Source organism: Neomonachus schauinslandi, chromosome X, assembly GCF_002201575.2.
Source record: "Neomonachus schauinslandi chromosome X, ASM220157v2, whole genome shotgun sequence".
Lineage (NCBI taxonomy): Eukaryota > Metazoa > Chordata > Mammalia > Carnivora > Phocidae > Neomonachus > Neomonachus schauinslandi.
Window position 1 is genome coordinate 45534146 of NC_058419.1, and position 14767 is coordinate 45548912.

Consider the following 14767-nt stretch of genomic DNA (forward strand, 5'->3'; position numbering starts at 1 on the left):
CTAAAAAACAAGAGGCAGGTTTGGTAAAGATCGGCGTCTTAATGGTTCCTTTCCAAAATTAAACTAGCTGGGAGAGGACTTCAATTGGCAGAATTTAGGTCACGTGACCCCCTGTGGCTCAATCAATTCTGTACTGGAAGGCGGGACCAGATTTCTGACCCGCCCTGAGAAATGGAGTTCAGTTCAGCTCCGCAGAAGTGAAAGGGTTATGATTATGTGCTCGCTCCACCTGTTTAAATGTCCTTGGGTGGAAAACAAGGCACAGTGTGTCTGCACCTGGTCAGAGTTTCTACCAGGCCAGGTCTCAAACCCAGAAAACTAATGTCCAAATTTATTGGCTATACAACAGGTGGTGTTAACTTTAAACTCGCCACTTGATGACAAAAAGCTGTCAGATATTAGTGTCCCAGGTGTTCTGATACACTAAACAAGTCAAGTTCCCTCCAAAGATGGGGAAAATGTGTTCTGACATCTGTACAGTGAAACCAGCATAGCATTTACATTGACACCTGACAAAAAGCAGCACAAAAGAGAAAACTTCCACCCAATAAAAGTCCTATCAATTACAAGAATAGCTAATATTTTTTTTTAAGTTTCCCTCACCCCACACTCCTAATTCCACTTCTTCCCTATTTCTTTCTTTTCTTTTCCACATTATTTACCACCTTTTAGGAATACAATATATTTTATGCATATGCTGTTTTTTTTAAATTTTTTTTGTTGGTTTTTTTGTTGGTTTTTTGTTGTTGTTGTTTTTGTTGTTGTTGTTGTTTTGTTTTTACCACCTATCTCCTGTGGTGGAACAATATAAACTCCAGGAGAGCATAAATCTTTGTTCATTGTTCATTAATGTATGCTAAGTGCCTATAGTAGTTCCTGGATCAATGGATACTTGAATATTTGTTGAATGAATAAGTAACATTTTCTCCAGCCACACTAGTCTCTTTTTCATTCCTCTAACACTAACTCACTAAGCATGCTTCCATGCCTTTCTATGTGTTTTCCTGTAATAGCCTGCCTTCAGATATCCCTATAACCACCTCCTTACTTAATTCATATTTCAGGTCACCTTATCAGACAAGTCTTACTCTTCTTCATGACACTTAGCATGTGATCATAGTTTTGTTTTTGTTTGTTTTTGCTTTGCTTTAGTTTTTTTGCTTTGTTTTTCTGTGTTTTTTTTTTTTAACAATTCTTTCTTTTGCCCTAATTGCTGGTAAAGAAGTAGATGGTCCATGATTGTTTTAATTTTTGCAGTACAATGTCATCTTTCAGTATATGGGATAATGGCATGAGATATCTTAATATTGGATCCCTGGCCTTATGGCTTTAGCACCTAGTAGCTTCATGACCTTGGACAGATATATTAACTCTTCCAAAATTTCATTATTCATCCTTAAAATGAGAATAGCAACTGATGTGACCTCATAAGGCTGTTGGTGGGTGTTGGTGTTCATTCAGATAACACATAATAATTACCATTGACTGTAGGTTATCAGAATTGAGGGTCAGGAGATCTGGGGTTCTTCCCAGTCTCTATTTCTTAAGCTATTTTGTGATTTCCAAGAAGTCACCTTAAGCCACACTGTGCTTTAGATTGTGCTTCTGTCAAAAGGAATAAGCCCTGTCAATACTGTTTACCATAAGTGATTTAAGATATAAATCTTTAATTCATCATGAACTCAGTATCACTTTTTTAATGGGCGATGGACAGTTGAAGTGCTTAAGGTGTCCAGAAAAAAATCCTAAAAAAACCAAGAGAGGGAAAATGAGAAGACCTGTTATTCCTCCCTTAAAGAACAGGACATTTTCCCAGCCTAATGTCAAATACTGCACAGAGAATCCTGAGCAGAAAATAATTGAGAAATCAGACTGGAGTTCCACTTGTACTGAGGGGAACCCCCCGCCACAGGGTCTTGGTGCAGATCAGAACAGCAGAGACTTTTCAAAAGCAGAATTTTAAGGTAATGTTTTTTTTCTTTTTCTCTCATATCCCCTAAACAAATCTTGAAAACAGCCCTCTCATATTTTTTAATTTGCAAAGGATATAATTTCTGGTATATTGTATATTTTATATGTGCTTTAAAAATCCTTTTTCTAAATCTTGGTGCCACAAACATAATTCAGTCAATTTATGGAAAATGTTCAGTATATTACTCAATTGGACAATTAGTCTGATCAGGATTTACTTTTTATAAGAAAAAGTATGATTTAATTTTTCAGTTTCAGTAAATGTATAAATGACTCTGTATGGTATCTTCCTTCTGAATCCTAAATCTAATACTGGTAGGTATATAGTAAGATAGCTAAATACAGGAAACCCACTTTGTTGCCTCAAAACTATGATTCAGGATCTATGCAATTTCAATAAGCTATATATTAGATATTTCTTCCCCTGGCTGAGTGCAGCATAGACTTAGGATGAATTAGATAAATATCTTTCTTTTGTAAAAAAAAAAAAACTTTTTAAAGATATTTTTAACATTTTATTTTGAGATGATTGTAAATTCACATGCAGTTGTAAGAAATAATGCTTAGAAATCCAAGGTACATTTTATCCAATTTTCCCCAGTGATAATATATTACAAAATTATAGTATAATATCAGAACAAGGATACTGACATTGATAATATCCATTGATCTTATTTAGGTTGTTCCAGTTTTACTTCAGTGTGTGTGTGTGTGTGTGTGTACTTACTTCTGTGCAGTTTTATCACATGTGTAGGTCCATGCATCAACCACAATAGACAAGATTCTAAACAAGTCCAACACCACAATGATCCTCCCTAGTGTTACCATTTTACAATTACATCTATCTTCCTTCTAGAATGATTCCCCATGCCTAACCACTGGAAACTACTAAACTGTCTTCATTTCTAAATTTTTGTATTTCAAAAATCTTATATAAATGGAATCATAAAATATGTAAGTTTTAGGATTGGATTTTTTTTTTACTACCCATAATTCCCTGGAGATCCATCAAAGTTTTTGCGTGTGTCAAGAGTTTATTACTTTTTAATTTTGAGTAGTATTCCATGGTAGGTATATACCACGGTTTGTTGCACTCATTCAAGGACATTTGGGTTTTTCCAGTCATTGACTTACAGATAAAGTTTCTGTGAACAATTGTGTAGATGATTTTCTGTGTGAAATTAAGCTTTTAATTCTCTGGTCTAAATGCCCACAAGTGAGATTTCTGGCTTGTATGTTAGGTTCATGTTTAATTTTAAAGAAATTGCCATACTGTTTTACAAAGTGGCTAAACCTATTTTACATTCCCACCAGAAATGTATAAGCAATCCAGCTTCCCTCCACATCCTTGCCAGAATTTGGTGTTAATCATTTTTTAATTTTAGTTATTCTAATATGTGTGTAGTTATATTCTCACTAAAGTCTTAATTTGCATTTTTCTAATGACTAATGACGACTAATGATGTTGAAGATATCTTACTGTGCTTATTTGCCATCTGTATATCCACTTTGGTGAAACTTTTGCTGTCTTTTGCCCATTTTGTACTTGGATTCTTTGATTGTTGATTGTTGAGTTTTATGAGTTCTTTTTATTTTCTAGATAGTAGTCTTTTGTTGGATACATAGCTTTCAAATTTTTCTCCTGTCTATAGCTTGTATTTTCATTCCTTCATAGAATGTCTCACAAAGAGAAGTTTTTAATTTAGATGAGGTCTAATTTATTGATTTTTTAAAAATGGATTGTGCTTTTGATGTCAAATCAAAGAATTTTGCCTAGGTCTAGATCCAGATTTTCTCCTGTGACATTTTCTGAAATTATTATACTTTTACACTTTACATTTAAGTCTGTAACATATTAATTTTTAGTTCTATATTCTGTTCTACTGATACCTCTGCTAATGCCACATTATCTTGATTGCTGTAGCTATGTAGTAAGGTTAACATCACATGAAGTGATTCTTTTTGCTTTATTATTCTTTATCAATTACGTTTTAGCTATTCTAGTGTTTTGTCTTTCCATATAAATTTTAGAACAAGGTTCTCTACAACTGTACTGTATGGATGGAGGTTTCTGTGATTTGTCCTGCATAACTGACCACCCCAACCTGCACATACACAGGCAAGCTAAAGAATGTTGTTTGTGAGATTTGTGTTGCATAAGTGACTTCAGGAGCCTGACTAGTTGACATTAGCTGGCCTCCAGGTCAGAATCGGCCCTTCTGGTCTGGAGGCCAAGAGCTGTAAATCTTGCCTTACATCCCCTGCTGCTCCAAGCTAGGCTGCCCCCCCCAACCCCTCCCCTCCCCACCGCCAGTGGAATCTGGGAGGGGAGGCAGGCACACATAACCCAGGCTCCTTGAATATGTTAAGACATGGTAACATAGGAATGCTGCTCACTCCAAACTGCACGTAGGCAAACAAATGTTTAACTTCAGATCCCATCATTTGCCCCATAAATACATGGGTATGGTCATTTAGAAGTCTCACCTGAGAGCAGGACGCTCTGCCCAGGCCTCTCAATCCGGACTCCAGCCTGCCTGTTTCCACTGGGCTTCCCCAGCTAGCGAGATTGGTTGTTAAGTACCCGCTCCAGAGGAGAGACTGGTAAACTTCTCCTCCAGTTTAGAGACTGATGCCCTGGCTTTGATAACAAGGTTCAAGACTGTAAGCCTGTGAAACCTTCAAAATGTAAAAGGAACATTGCGTTTCTTTTGTTTAATGAATGGATTGAGGGGGTCATTCCTGAGTGAATGGGAGAGAATGAAAACACTATTTGAATATTGCAGAAACCTCCTAAGCTAATGATTAAAGCTACCAAGTATCCGTTCTCAATCACCTTTTTGCAATAATATTTTTTTTCCTGCAAAGTTTGTTGGAATATGTCATTGTATCTGAATTTGCACTTCACCCTAGTCAGGTTGTGGAGCTGAAGCTGCAAGCTCTCTGTGTGTCTGTAAATAAAGTCTTTCCTCCAAGTCTGTGAGGGCATAATACTTTTCTATGCCTGGAAGAGTTTAATAAATTTGATTATTTTCTTAAAATTAGTTCAAACCCTTGTCTTCTTGAGTTATTGCTTCTGAAAAATGCTTAAATACAATAATTCCCAGAGGGAAAAAACTGATTATCTGCTACTTGAAAATGTGCCGGCCTTTCAGGAAGACAGACAAAAATAAAACCTTTCTCAAAGAAACCTTATCTTGGAATCATTTTTAATAATAATCCATATTTATGTGAATCCTTAAGCAAATAAGATTAGTTTGATAATTTTAGCTTATATGACATTTCTTCACTCTGATCATAATATGGAATTTTTTTTTAAGATTTTATTTATTCATTTGAGACACAGAGATACACAGAGAGAGAGAGCATGAGCAGGGAGAGAGGCAGAGGGAGAGGGAGAAGCAGGCTCCCTGCTGAGCCAGGAGTCCGATGTGGGGCTTGATCCCAGGACCCTGGGATCATGACCTGAGCCGAAGGCAGACGCTTAACCATCTGAGCCACCCAGGCGCCCCCATAATATGGAATTTAATAAAAGTACATATTTTGTTTTCTGGAAGAGTTGGTTTTGTTTTCTTATGCAGAATTTAGTTTATCTAAACTTCCTAAATACCTATACTGGTTTTACTAATTATACAAGTTAATATACACAACCACATAATCCTATATAGAGTAAAACTACCTCTCAAAAATGAAGGCAACGTAAAAGCATTTCCAGATAAACAAAACTGAGAAAATTGATTTTTAGCAGACCATTCTTACAAGAAATACTGGAAGAAGTTCTTCAGGCTCAAAGCAAGTGACACCAAATGGTAATTCAAATGCAAACAAAAAAATAGAGACTATTATGCTAAGTGAAATAAGTCAGCCAGAGAAAGACAAATACCATATGAGTTCACTCATATGTGGAATTTTAAGAAACAAAACAAATGAGCATAGGGAAGAAAATAAGAGAGAGAGGGGCAAACCAAGAAACAGACTCTTAACTATAGAGAACAAACTGATAGTTACCAGAGGGAAGGTGTGTGGGGGGGATGGGTAAAATAGGTAATGGGCAATAAGGAGTGAATTTGTGATAAGCACAAGGCGTTGTATGGAAATGTTGGATCACTATATTGTATACCTGAAACTAATATTACACTATATATTAACTAACTGAAATTTAAATGAAAACTTAAAGAAAATAAAGAGCAACAGTAAAGATAATTATGTAACTATAAAACACAGTATAAATGCATATTTTTCCCCTTTCTCTTTTAACTGACTGAAAAGCAATTGTGTTAAATAATATGTATATATGATTGGACCTATAACATGTAAAAATGTAATATACTTGTAATGTGTTTACCAATAATAGTACAAAAGAGTTGGGTGGAACCAAAGCTGTATTGGGCTAAAGAAATGACTACAGATGGTGAAGTAATAATTATAATAATTAATATTATGTAATATTAATAGATGTAATATGTACAATAATAATATGACAAAAAGGGTAGGAGAAAAGGAATAGAGCTATATAGGAGTGATGTTTCTATATATCATTGGAATTAAGCTAATACAAATATGCATCTGATAAGATACAATGTATATGGTAAGCCCTACAGCAACAACTATATAGAGTAAAAAAGTAGAGAAATGTTAATGCTTCATTACAAAATACTCACTTAATGCAAAAGAAAGGAGTAATGAAGGAATACAAGAACAAAAATAACATGAGACACATAGAAAATAAAAAATAGAAGTAATTTAGTTTTTATAATTAGTTACATGCAATATAAGCACATTAAACCCACCAACTAAGAGACAGACATTGACAGAATGGATAATTAATTATGATCCAACTATTTGCTGTATACAACAAGCTCATTTTGGATTCAAAGACATAACTAGGATGAAAATAAAAGGATAGAAAATGTATTACATGCAAACAGTAACTGAAAGAGAGCTGAATTGGCTGTATTAATATAAAGACACATTCCACATAAACAGAAGAACCGCTCAAGATAAAAAAGGACATTATCTATGTACAAAACTTATATGTACAAAGCAGAAGATATAACAGTTATAAACATATACAATTAAATTCTGGAGTATGAAGATGTATGAAGTGAACACTGACAGAACTCAAGGGAGAAATAAGTATACAGTAGTTTTGGAGACTTTAATATCCCGTTTCCAATAATAAAACAACCAGGCAGTGGTGGGGTCATGCGCCTCAGCCAGTCGCCAGGCATGCAGGGCCCGTGCCAACGCAGTACCGCGCGGGCGGGCGCAAGCCGGCTGCTGCCGCGGCTGCTACCGCCCTAGCAGGGGCAGGACCTCTGTGCACCTGCCGTGTGAGGCGTGGGAAGGAGCGCGGAGATCAGTTCGTGGTGCCACCTTGCAGTAGTCTACCTTCGCTTCCCTGCGCCCAGCGAGGTTCGAGTTCTCAGACTACTATGGAAAGAGAAAAGAGAAACTAGGAGCATTTTCTTTAAACCGTCGTTGGACTTCACAGAGTTACTGTGGCCTTTGGAACTAGCATGACAGATACAGAGCATCTAGCAAGATAATGGAAGCTGCGTACCTTGACCCAAACTTGAATCACACACTGAATTCGAGTATCAATACTCACCTAGGTACTGGAGTGGAACGTTCCCCTGGGGCAATGGAGCAATTGTTGAAGGTCTTTTATTATTTTGAAAACAGCAGTGAGCCAGACACTTGGGCCAGTATTATCAGGCATGGAGATGCTAGTGACATCGGGGGCATCATTCAGGAGACAGCGGAGAGTCATAAAGTAAAGCACACGGCCTGCTACGGATTTTGCCTCAGTCACCTTGATCAGAAGAGGTTCACTGGCTCCATTTGGATATGGTTGTCTCTAATGTGAGGGGGAAGTATGACCTTGCACATCCACCAGAGGAGTGGGAAAAAAAAAAAAAAAGATTACATACCTACTTTGGTGTAACTCATACTTGATTTATTTTGCATATCCTCACACACAAGAGAATAAATGTCTTTGCTTAATTTTCATACTGATTATAATTATGACTCCTGTATAAACAAAATTGGCTGGTAATGATTAACCAGTGATCTCTTCTAAATAAGTAAATAAAAACAACTAGGCAGAAATCAACATAGAAAAAGAAGACTTGAACAATACTAATTAATGTTGAGCCAATTAGCCCTAATAGACATCTACAGAACACGTCACTCAACAACAACAGAATGTACATTCTTCTCAAGTGAACATGGAACATTCTCCAAGACAGACCTTACGTTAGACCATGAAACAAACCTCAAAAAATTCCAAAGTATAGAAATAATTCAGTGTAGTTCTTTGGTCACCAAAGTATGAAATTAGAAATCAGTAACAGAAAAATAAATTTGGGAAGCTCATAAATACGTGGGAATCAAGCAACACACTTGAATATCCAATGAGTCAAAGAAAAAACAAAAAGGGAAATCAGAAAATATTTTGAGATAAATGAAAATGAAGACACAACATACCAAAGGTTATGAGATGCAGCTAAAGCAGTGTTTAGATGGAAATTTATAGTTGTAAATGCTAATATTAATAAAAAAGAAAGATTTAAAACCAGTAATTTAAACTTTCACCTTAGGACATTGGAGAAAGAAGAGCAAACTGAACATAATGCAGCCAAAACAGAAGGAAATAATAAAGACTAGAGTGGAAATTAATGAAATCAAATATAAAGGAAACAATAAAGAAGATGAATGAAACCAAAAGCTGGTTCTTTGAAAATATTAACAAAATTGACAAACTTTTAGATAGATTGATCAAGAAGGAAGAGATAAAATTCAAACTACTAGAACTGGATATAAAAGTTGGGACAAATAAAAAGGATTATAAAGGAATACTGTGAACAATTATATGCTAATAAATTAGATAATTTACATGGAATGAACAAATTCCTAGAGAGACATGAACTATAGAAATTACTTCAGAAGAAAGACAACCTGAATAGACATATATAATAAGTGAAGAAATTGAATTAGTAAAAAAGAAATACTACCCACAAACAGAACCCTAGGTCCAAATGACTTCAGAACTGAATTCTACCAAATATTTAAAGGATAATCAATACTTCACGAACTCTTACAAAAAACATGAAAAGAGAACAGTTCCCAAATCATTTAATAAGGAGAGTATTGGCCTGATATCAAAACCAGACAATAACATCACAAGAAAACTACAGATCAATAATTCTTATGAATACGAATGTAAAATTTATCAACAAAATACGAACAGAATCTAGCAAATTAGAAAAGAGTTACACACCCTTACCAAGTGGGATTTATATCAAGAAAGCAAGGTTTGTTTAACACCCCAAAATTAATTAATGTAATACATTATAAAAATAGAATAATAAATAAAACCCACATGATTATCTCTCTAGACACAGGAAAAAATATTTGACAAAATCCAAGATTCCTCATGATATAAAAAAATATTCAGGGGCGCCTGGGTGGCTCAGTTGGTTAAGCGACTGCCTTCAGCTCAGGTCATGATCCTGGAGTCCCTGGATCGAGTCCCGCATCGGGCTTCCTGCTCGGCAGGGAGTCTGCTTCTCCCTCTGACCCTCCCCTCTCTCATGTGCTCTCTCTCATTCTCTCTCTCTCTCAAATAAATAAATAAAATCTTTAAAAAAAAAATATTCAACAAACTAGGAATGGAAGGGAAAAAATTCCTCAGCCTGATAAAGCTTTCCTGAAAAACCCAGAACTAAAACACACTAATGGTGAAATATTAGATGTGTTTCCCACAAAATTACAAAAATTATAAAGATGTTTTTTCTCAGCACTGCTATGCAACATTGCATCAGAGGTTTCCAGGGTGACTAGGCAAGAAAAAGAAAGGTATCCTTGGAATTGGATTGGAAAGGAAGAAGTAAAACTATATCCACAGATAATATGAACTTCTGTGTAGAAAAATCCTAAGGAATCCACTATTAGAATTAATAATGACTCCAGCAAAATTGGAGGACGTAAGAATAAAATATGAAAATCAACTGTCCTTTACACACTTGCAATGAACAATCTAAAACAAAATTAAGAATACAATTCCATTTACAATGGCACCTCCAAATTGAAAGTGAGAGGGTGGAAAAACATCTATCAAGCTAATTAACATCAAAAGAAATCTGGAATAGCCATACTTATATCAGACAAACTAGATTTTAAATCAAAGACTGTAAAAAGAGATGAAGAAAGACACGATATCACGATATCATAATAAAGGTGTTTATCCAACCAGAAGGTCTAACAATTGTAAGTATTTATGTCCCCAACTTGGGAACAGCCAAATATATAAACCAATTAATAACAAACTTAAAGAAACGCATTGATAATAATACAATAATAGAAGGGGACTTTAATACCCCACTCACAACAATGGACAGATCATCTAAGCAGAAGTAAGGAATCCACAAAGAAACATTGGCTTTGAATTACACTGGACCAGATGTACTTAACAGATATATTCAGAGCATTTCATCCTAAAGCAGAATACACATTCTTTCCGAGTGCACACAGAGCATTCTCCAGAATAGATAACATACTGGGTCACAAATCAGGCCTCAATCGGTACAAAAAGATTGAGATCATACCATGCATATTTTCAGATCACAACACTATGATACTTGAAGTCAACCACAAGAAAAAAATTGGAAAGACCACAAATACATGGAGGTTAAAGAACATCCTACTAAAGAATGAATGGGTTACCCAGGAAATTAAAGAAGAAATTAAAAAAAAATACATAGACAAACAAAAATAAAAACACAACAGGCCAGGGACGCCTGGGTGGCTCAGTCAGTTAAGCATCTGCCTTTGGCTCAGGTCATGATCCCAGGGTCCTGGGATTGAGTCCCACATCAGGATCCTTCCTCAGCAAGGAACCCGCTTCTCCCTCTGCCTGTCATTCCCCCTGCTTGTGCTCTCTGTCTCTGACAAATAAATAAATAAAATCTTAAAAAAAAAAAAAAGAAAACGCAACAGTCCAAAACATTGGGACAGAGCAAAGGTGGTCATAAGACGGAAGTATATAGCAATACAGGCCTTCCTCAAGAAGCAAGAAAATTCTCAAATACACAACCTAACCTTACACCTAAAGGAGCTGGAAAAAGGACAGCAAGTAATGCCTAAAACCTGCAGAAGAAGGGAAATAATTAAGATTAGAGCACAAATTATATAGAAATAAAAAAAAAACAGTAGAACAGATAAATGAAACTAGGAGCTGGTTCTCTGAAAGAATTAATAAGATTGATAACCCCCTAGCCAGATTTGTCAAAAAGAAGAGAAAGGACCCAAATAAATAAAGTCATGAATGAAAGAGGAGAGATTACAACCAACATTGCAGAAATACAAACAATTATAAGAGGAAGTTATGAGCAATTATATGCCAACAAATTAGGCAATCCAGAAGAAATGAATAAATCCCAGAAACATATAAACTAACAAAATTGAAACAGGAAGAAATAGAAAATTTAAACAGACCCATAACAAGCAAAAAAATTCAATCAGTCATCAAAAATCTCCAACAAACAAGATTCCACGGCCAGATGGCTCCCAAGGGAAACTGACCAACATTTAAAAAAAAATTAATACCTATTCTTCTGAAGCTGTTTCAAAAAAATAGAAATGGAAAGAAAACTTCCAAACTCATTCTATGAGGCCAGCATCACCTTCATCCCAAAACTAGACAAAGACTCCACTCAGAGGGGAGTAAAAGACCAATATCCCTAATAAACGTGGATGCAAAAATTCACAACAAAATACTTAGCTAATCAAACTCAACAGTACATTAAAAGGACAATTCACCATGATCAAGTGGGATTTATTCCTGGGCTTCAGGGGTGGTTCAATATCTGCAAAACAATCAACATGATAAACCACATTAATCAAAGAAAGAATAAGAACCATATGCTCTTCTCAGTAGATGCAGAAAAAGCATTTGAAAAAGTACAGCATTGGGGGAGAGAGAAAAGATGGTGTAGGGTGGGGGACCCTATTCCAGTTGGTCCCCGGAATTGAGCTGGATATCTACCAGACCACGAAACCAGCCTGAGATGTAAGAAGATCTGGATCTCTACAAACAGAATATTGCGGGTGGTTGGTTTCGAGGTACTAAGCAGGGAGCCGTGATTCCGTGGGCAGATATTGGAGGATAAACAGCAGTAGGAGGGTGCCTGGCCGTGGGGATCCTACACCGCCAGTGAGGAAAAGCCTCGCGCGCTGGGGACGGGGCACAGACCCGCAGATGGGGAAAGGACTTTAGAGCAGCCCCCGGGAAGGAAACCTGGAGCAGCGGGGTCGTGCATGTGAACTGGGAGCGGCTGGTGGTTTTAGAAGCACAAAGGGCAGAGACGTGCTCCGACCTGGAGGCAGGACTGGGGGTGCTGCGGAGGGGCGCACAACCCAGGCCACTGCAGTTTATAGCAGCACGGACAGAAATGGAGACAGTGTGGCCTGGAGAGCTCACTGAAGAACAGACTGTGGTCTCTCTGCTCTGAGGCAGAGGGTTGGAATCGGTCTCTTCTGCTCTGACTCACGGAAGAGACGCAGAAAGCTGCCAGGGAAAGCCGCCAGAGAACAAAAGCCCCCAAAACTGATTCCCGCTGAGTCCATCCCCCGCCACAGGGGGGCAGGGCAACTCCGCCCAAACAGGGTTGCCTGAGTAACAGCGCAGCAGGCCCCTCCCCCAGAAGACAGGCTGGGAAAACAAGAGTCCAGCAACCCTAAGGTCCCAAGAAAGCAGGTGCATCTTGCTTGGGTTCTGGTCAATAATTTGGACTCTATACATTCCCTCAATCACCCATCAACAGAATGACTAGGAGGAGGAACCCCCCAAATACAAAAGACTCAGAGATTATGACTTATGCCGCAGATTTACAAATGGATGCAGATATAACCAAGAAGTCGGGGATGGAATTCAGGCTAGCAATTGTGAAGACAATAGCTAGAATGGAGAAATCAATTAATGGCAACATAGAGTCTCTAAGGGCAGAAATGAAAGCTGAATTGGCAGAACTTAAAAATGCTATCAATGAGATCCAATATAATCTAGAAAATCTAACAGCTAGGGTAAGTGAGGCAGAAAAACGAATTAGTGACCTGGAAGACCATTTAATAAATAAAAAGGGAAAAGAGGAGGCCAGGGAAAAACAATTCAGAATCCATGAAAATAGAATCAGAGAAATAAGTGACACCATGAAGCGTTCCAATGTTGGAATTATTGGAAACACAGAGGGAGTGGAGAGAGAGAGAGAGGACTAGAAAATATATTTGAGTAAATTGTAGCTGAGAACTTCTCTAATCTGGGGAATGAAACAAACATTTCTGTCCTAGAGGCAGAGAGGACCCCTCCCAAGATCAAGGAAAACAGGCCAACACCCTGGCATGTAATAGTAAAATTCACAAATCTTAGAACCAAGGATACCATCTTAATGGCAGTTAGGGGGAAGAGATTCCTTACATACAGAGGGAGGAACATCAGAATAACGTCAGACCTATCCATGGAGACTTGGAAAGCCAGAAAGGCCTGGCAAGACATATTCAGGGTACTAAACGAGAAGAACATGCAGCCAAGAATACTTTACCCAGCAAGACTGTCATTTAGAATGGAGGGAGAGATGCAGAGCTTCCAAGACTGGCAGAAACTGAAAGAATATGTGACCACTAAGCCAGCCCACAAGAAATATTAAGGGGGGTTCTATAAAAGGAGAAAGACCCCAAGAGTGACATACAACAGAAATTTACAGGGACAATCTACAAAAACAACGTCTTCACAGGCAACATGATGACAATTAATTCATATTTTTCAATAATCACTCTCAACGTGAATGGCCTAAATGCTCCCATAAAATGGCAGGGTTGCAGATTGGATAAAAAGACAGGACCCATCCATATGCTGTCTACAAGAGACTCATTTTGAACCTAAAGATACATCCAAACTGAAAGTGAAGGGATGGAGATCCATCTTCCATGCGAGCGGACCTCAAAAGAAAGCTGGGTTAGCAATTCTTATATCACACAAGTTAGATTTTAAACTAAAGTCTGTAGTTAGAGACACAGAAGGACACTATCATTCTTAAAGGGTCTATCCAACAAGAAGACCTAACAATAGTAAATATCTGTGCCCCCAACATGGGAGCAGCCATCTACATAAGCCAACTGAACCAAAATAAGAGTTATATTGATAACAATACGTTAATTGTAGGAGACCTCAATACTCCACTCTCAGCAGTGGACAGATCATCTAAGCAGAAAATCAACAAGGAAACAAGAGCTTTGAATGACACACTGGACCGGATGGACCTCATAGATATATACAGAATATTCCACCCTAAAACAACAGAATACTCATTCTTCTCGAGCACACATGGAACTTTCTCCAGAATAGACTACATACTGGGTCACAAATCAAGTCTCAACCGATACCAAAAGATTGAGATTATTCCCTGCATATTCTCAGACCACAGTGCTTTAAACCTGGAACTCAATCACAAGAAAAAATTTGGCAGATATTCAAACACTTGGAAGCTAAAGACCACTCTGCTCAAGAATGTTTGGGTCAACCAGGAAATCAAAGAAGAACTTAAACATTTCATGGAAATCAATGAGAATGAAAACACATCGGTCCAAAACCTATGGGATACTGCCAAGGCAGTCCTAAGGGGGAAATACATAGTCATCCAAGCCTCATTCAAAAAAATAGAAAAATCCCGAATTCACCAACTAACTCTACACCTTAAAGAACTAGAGAAAAAGCAACAAACGATTCCTAAGCCACGCA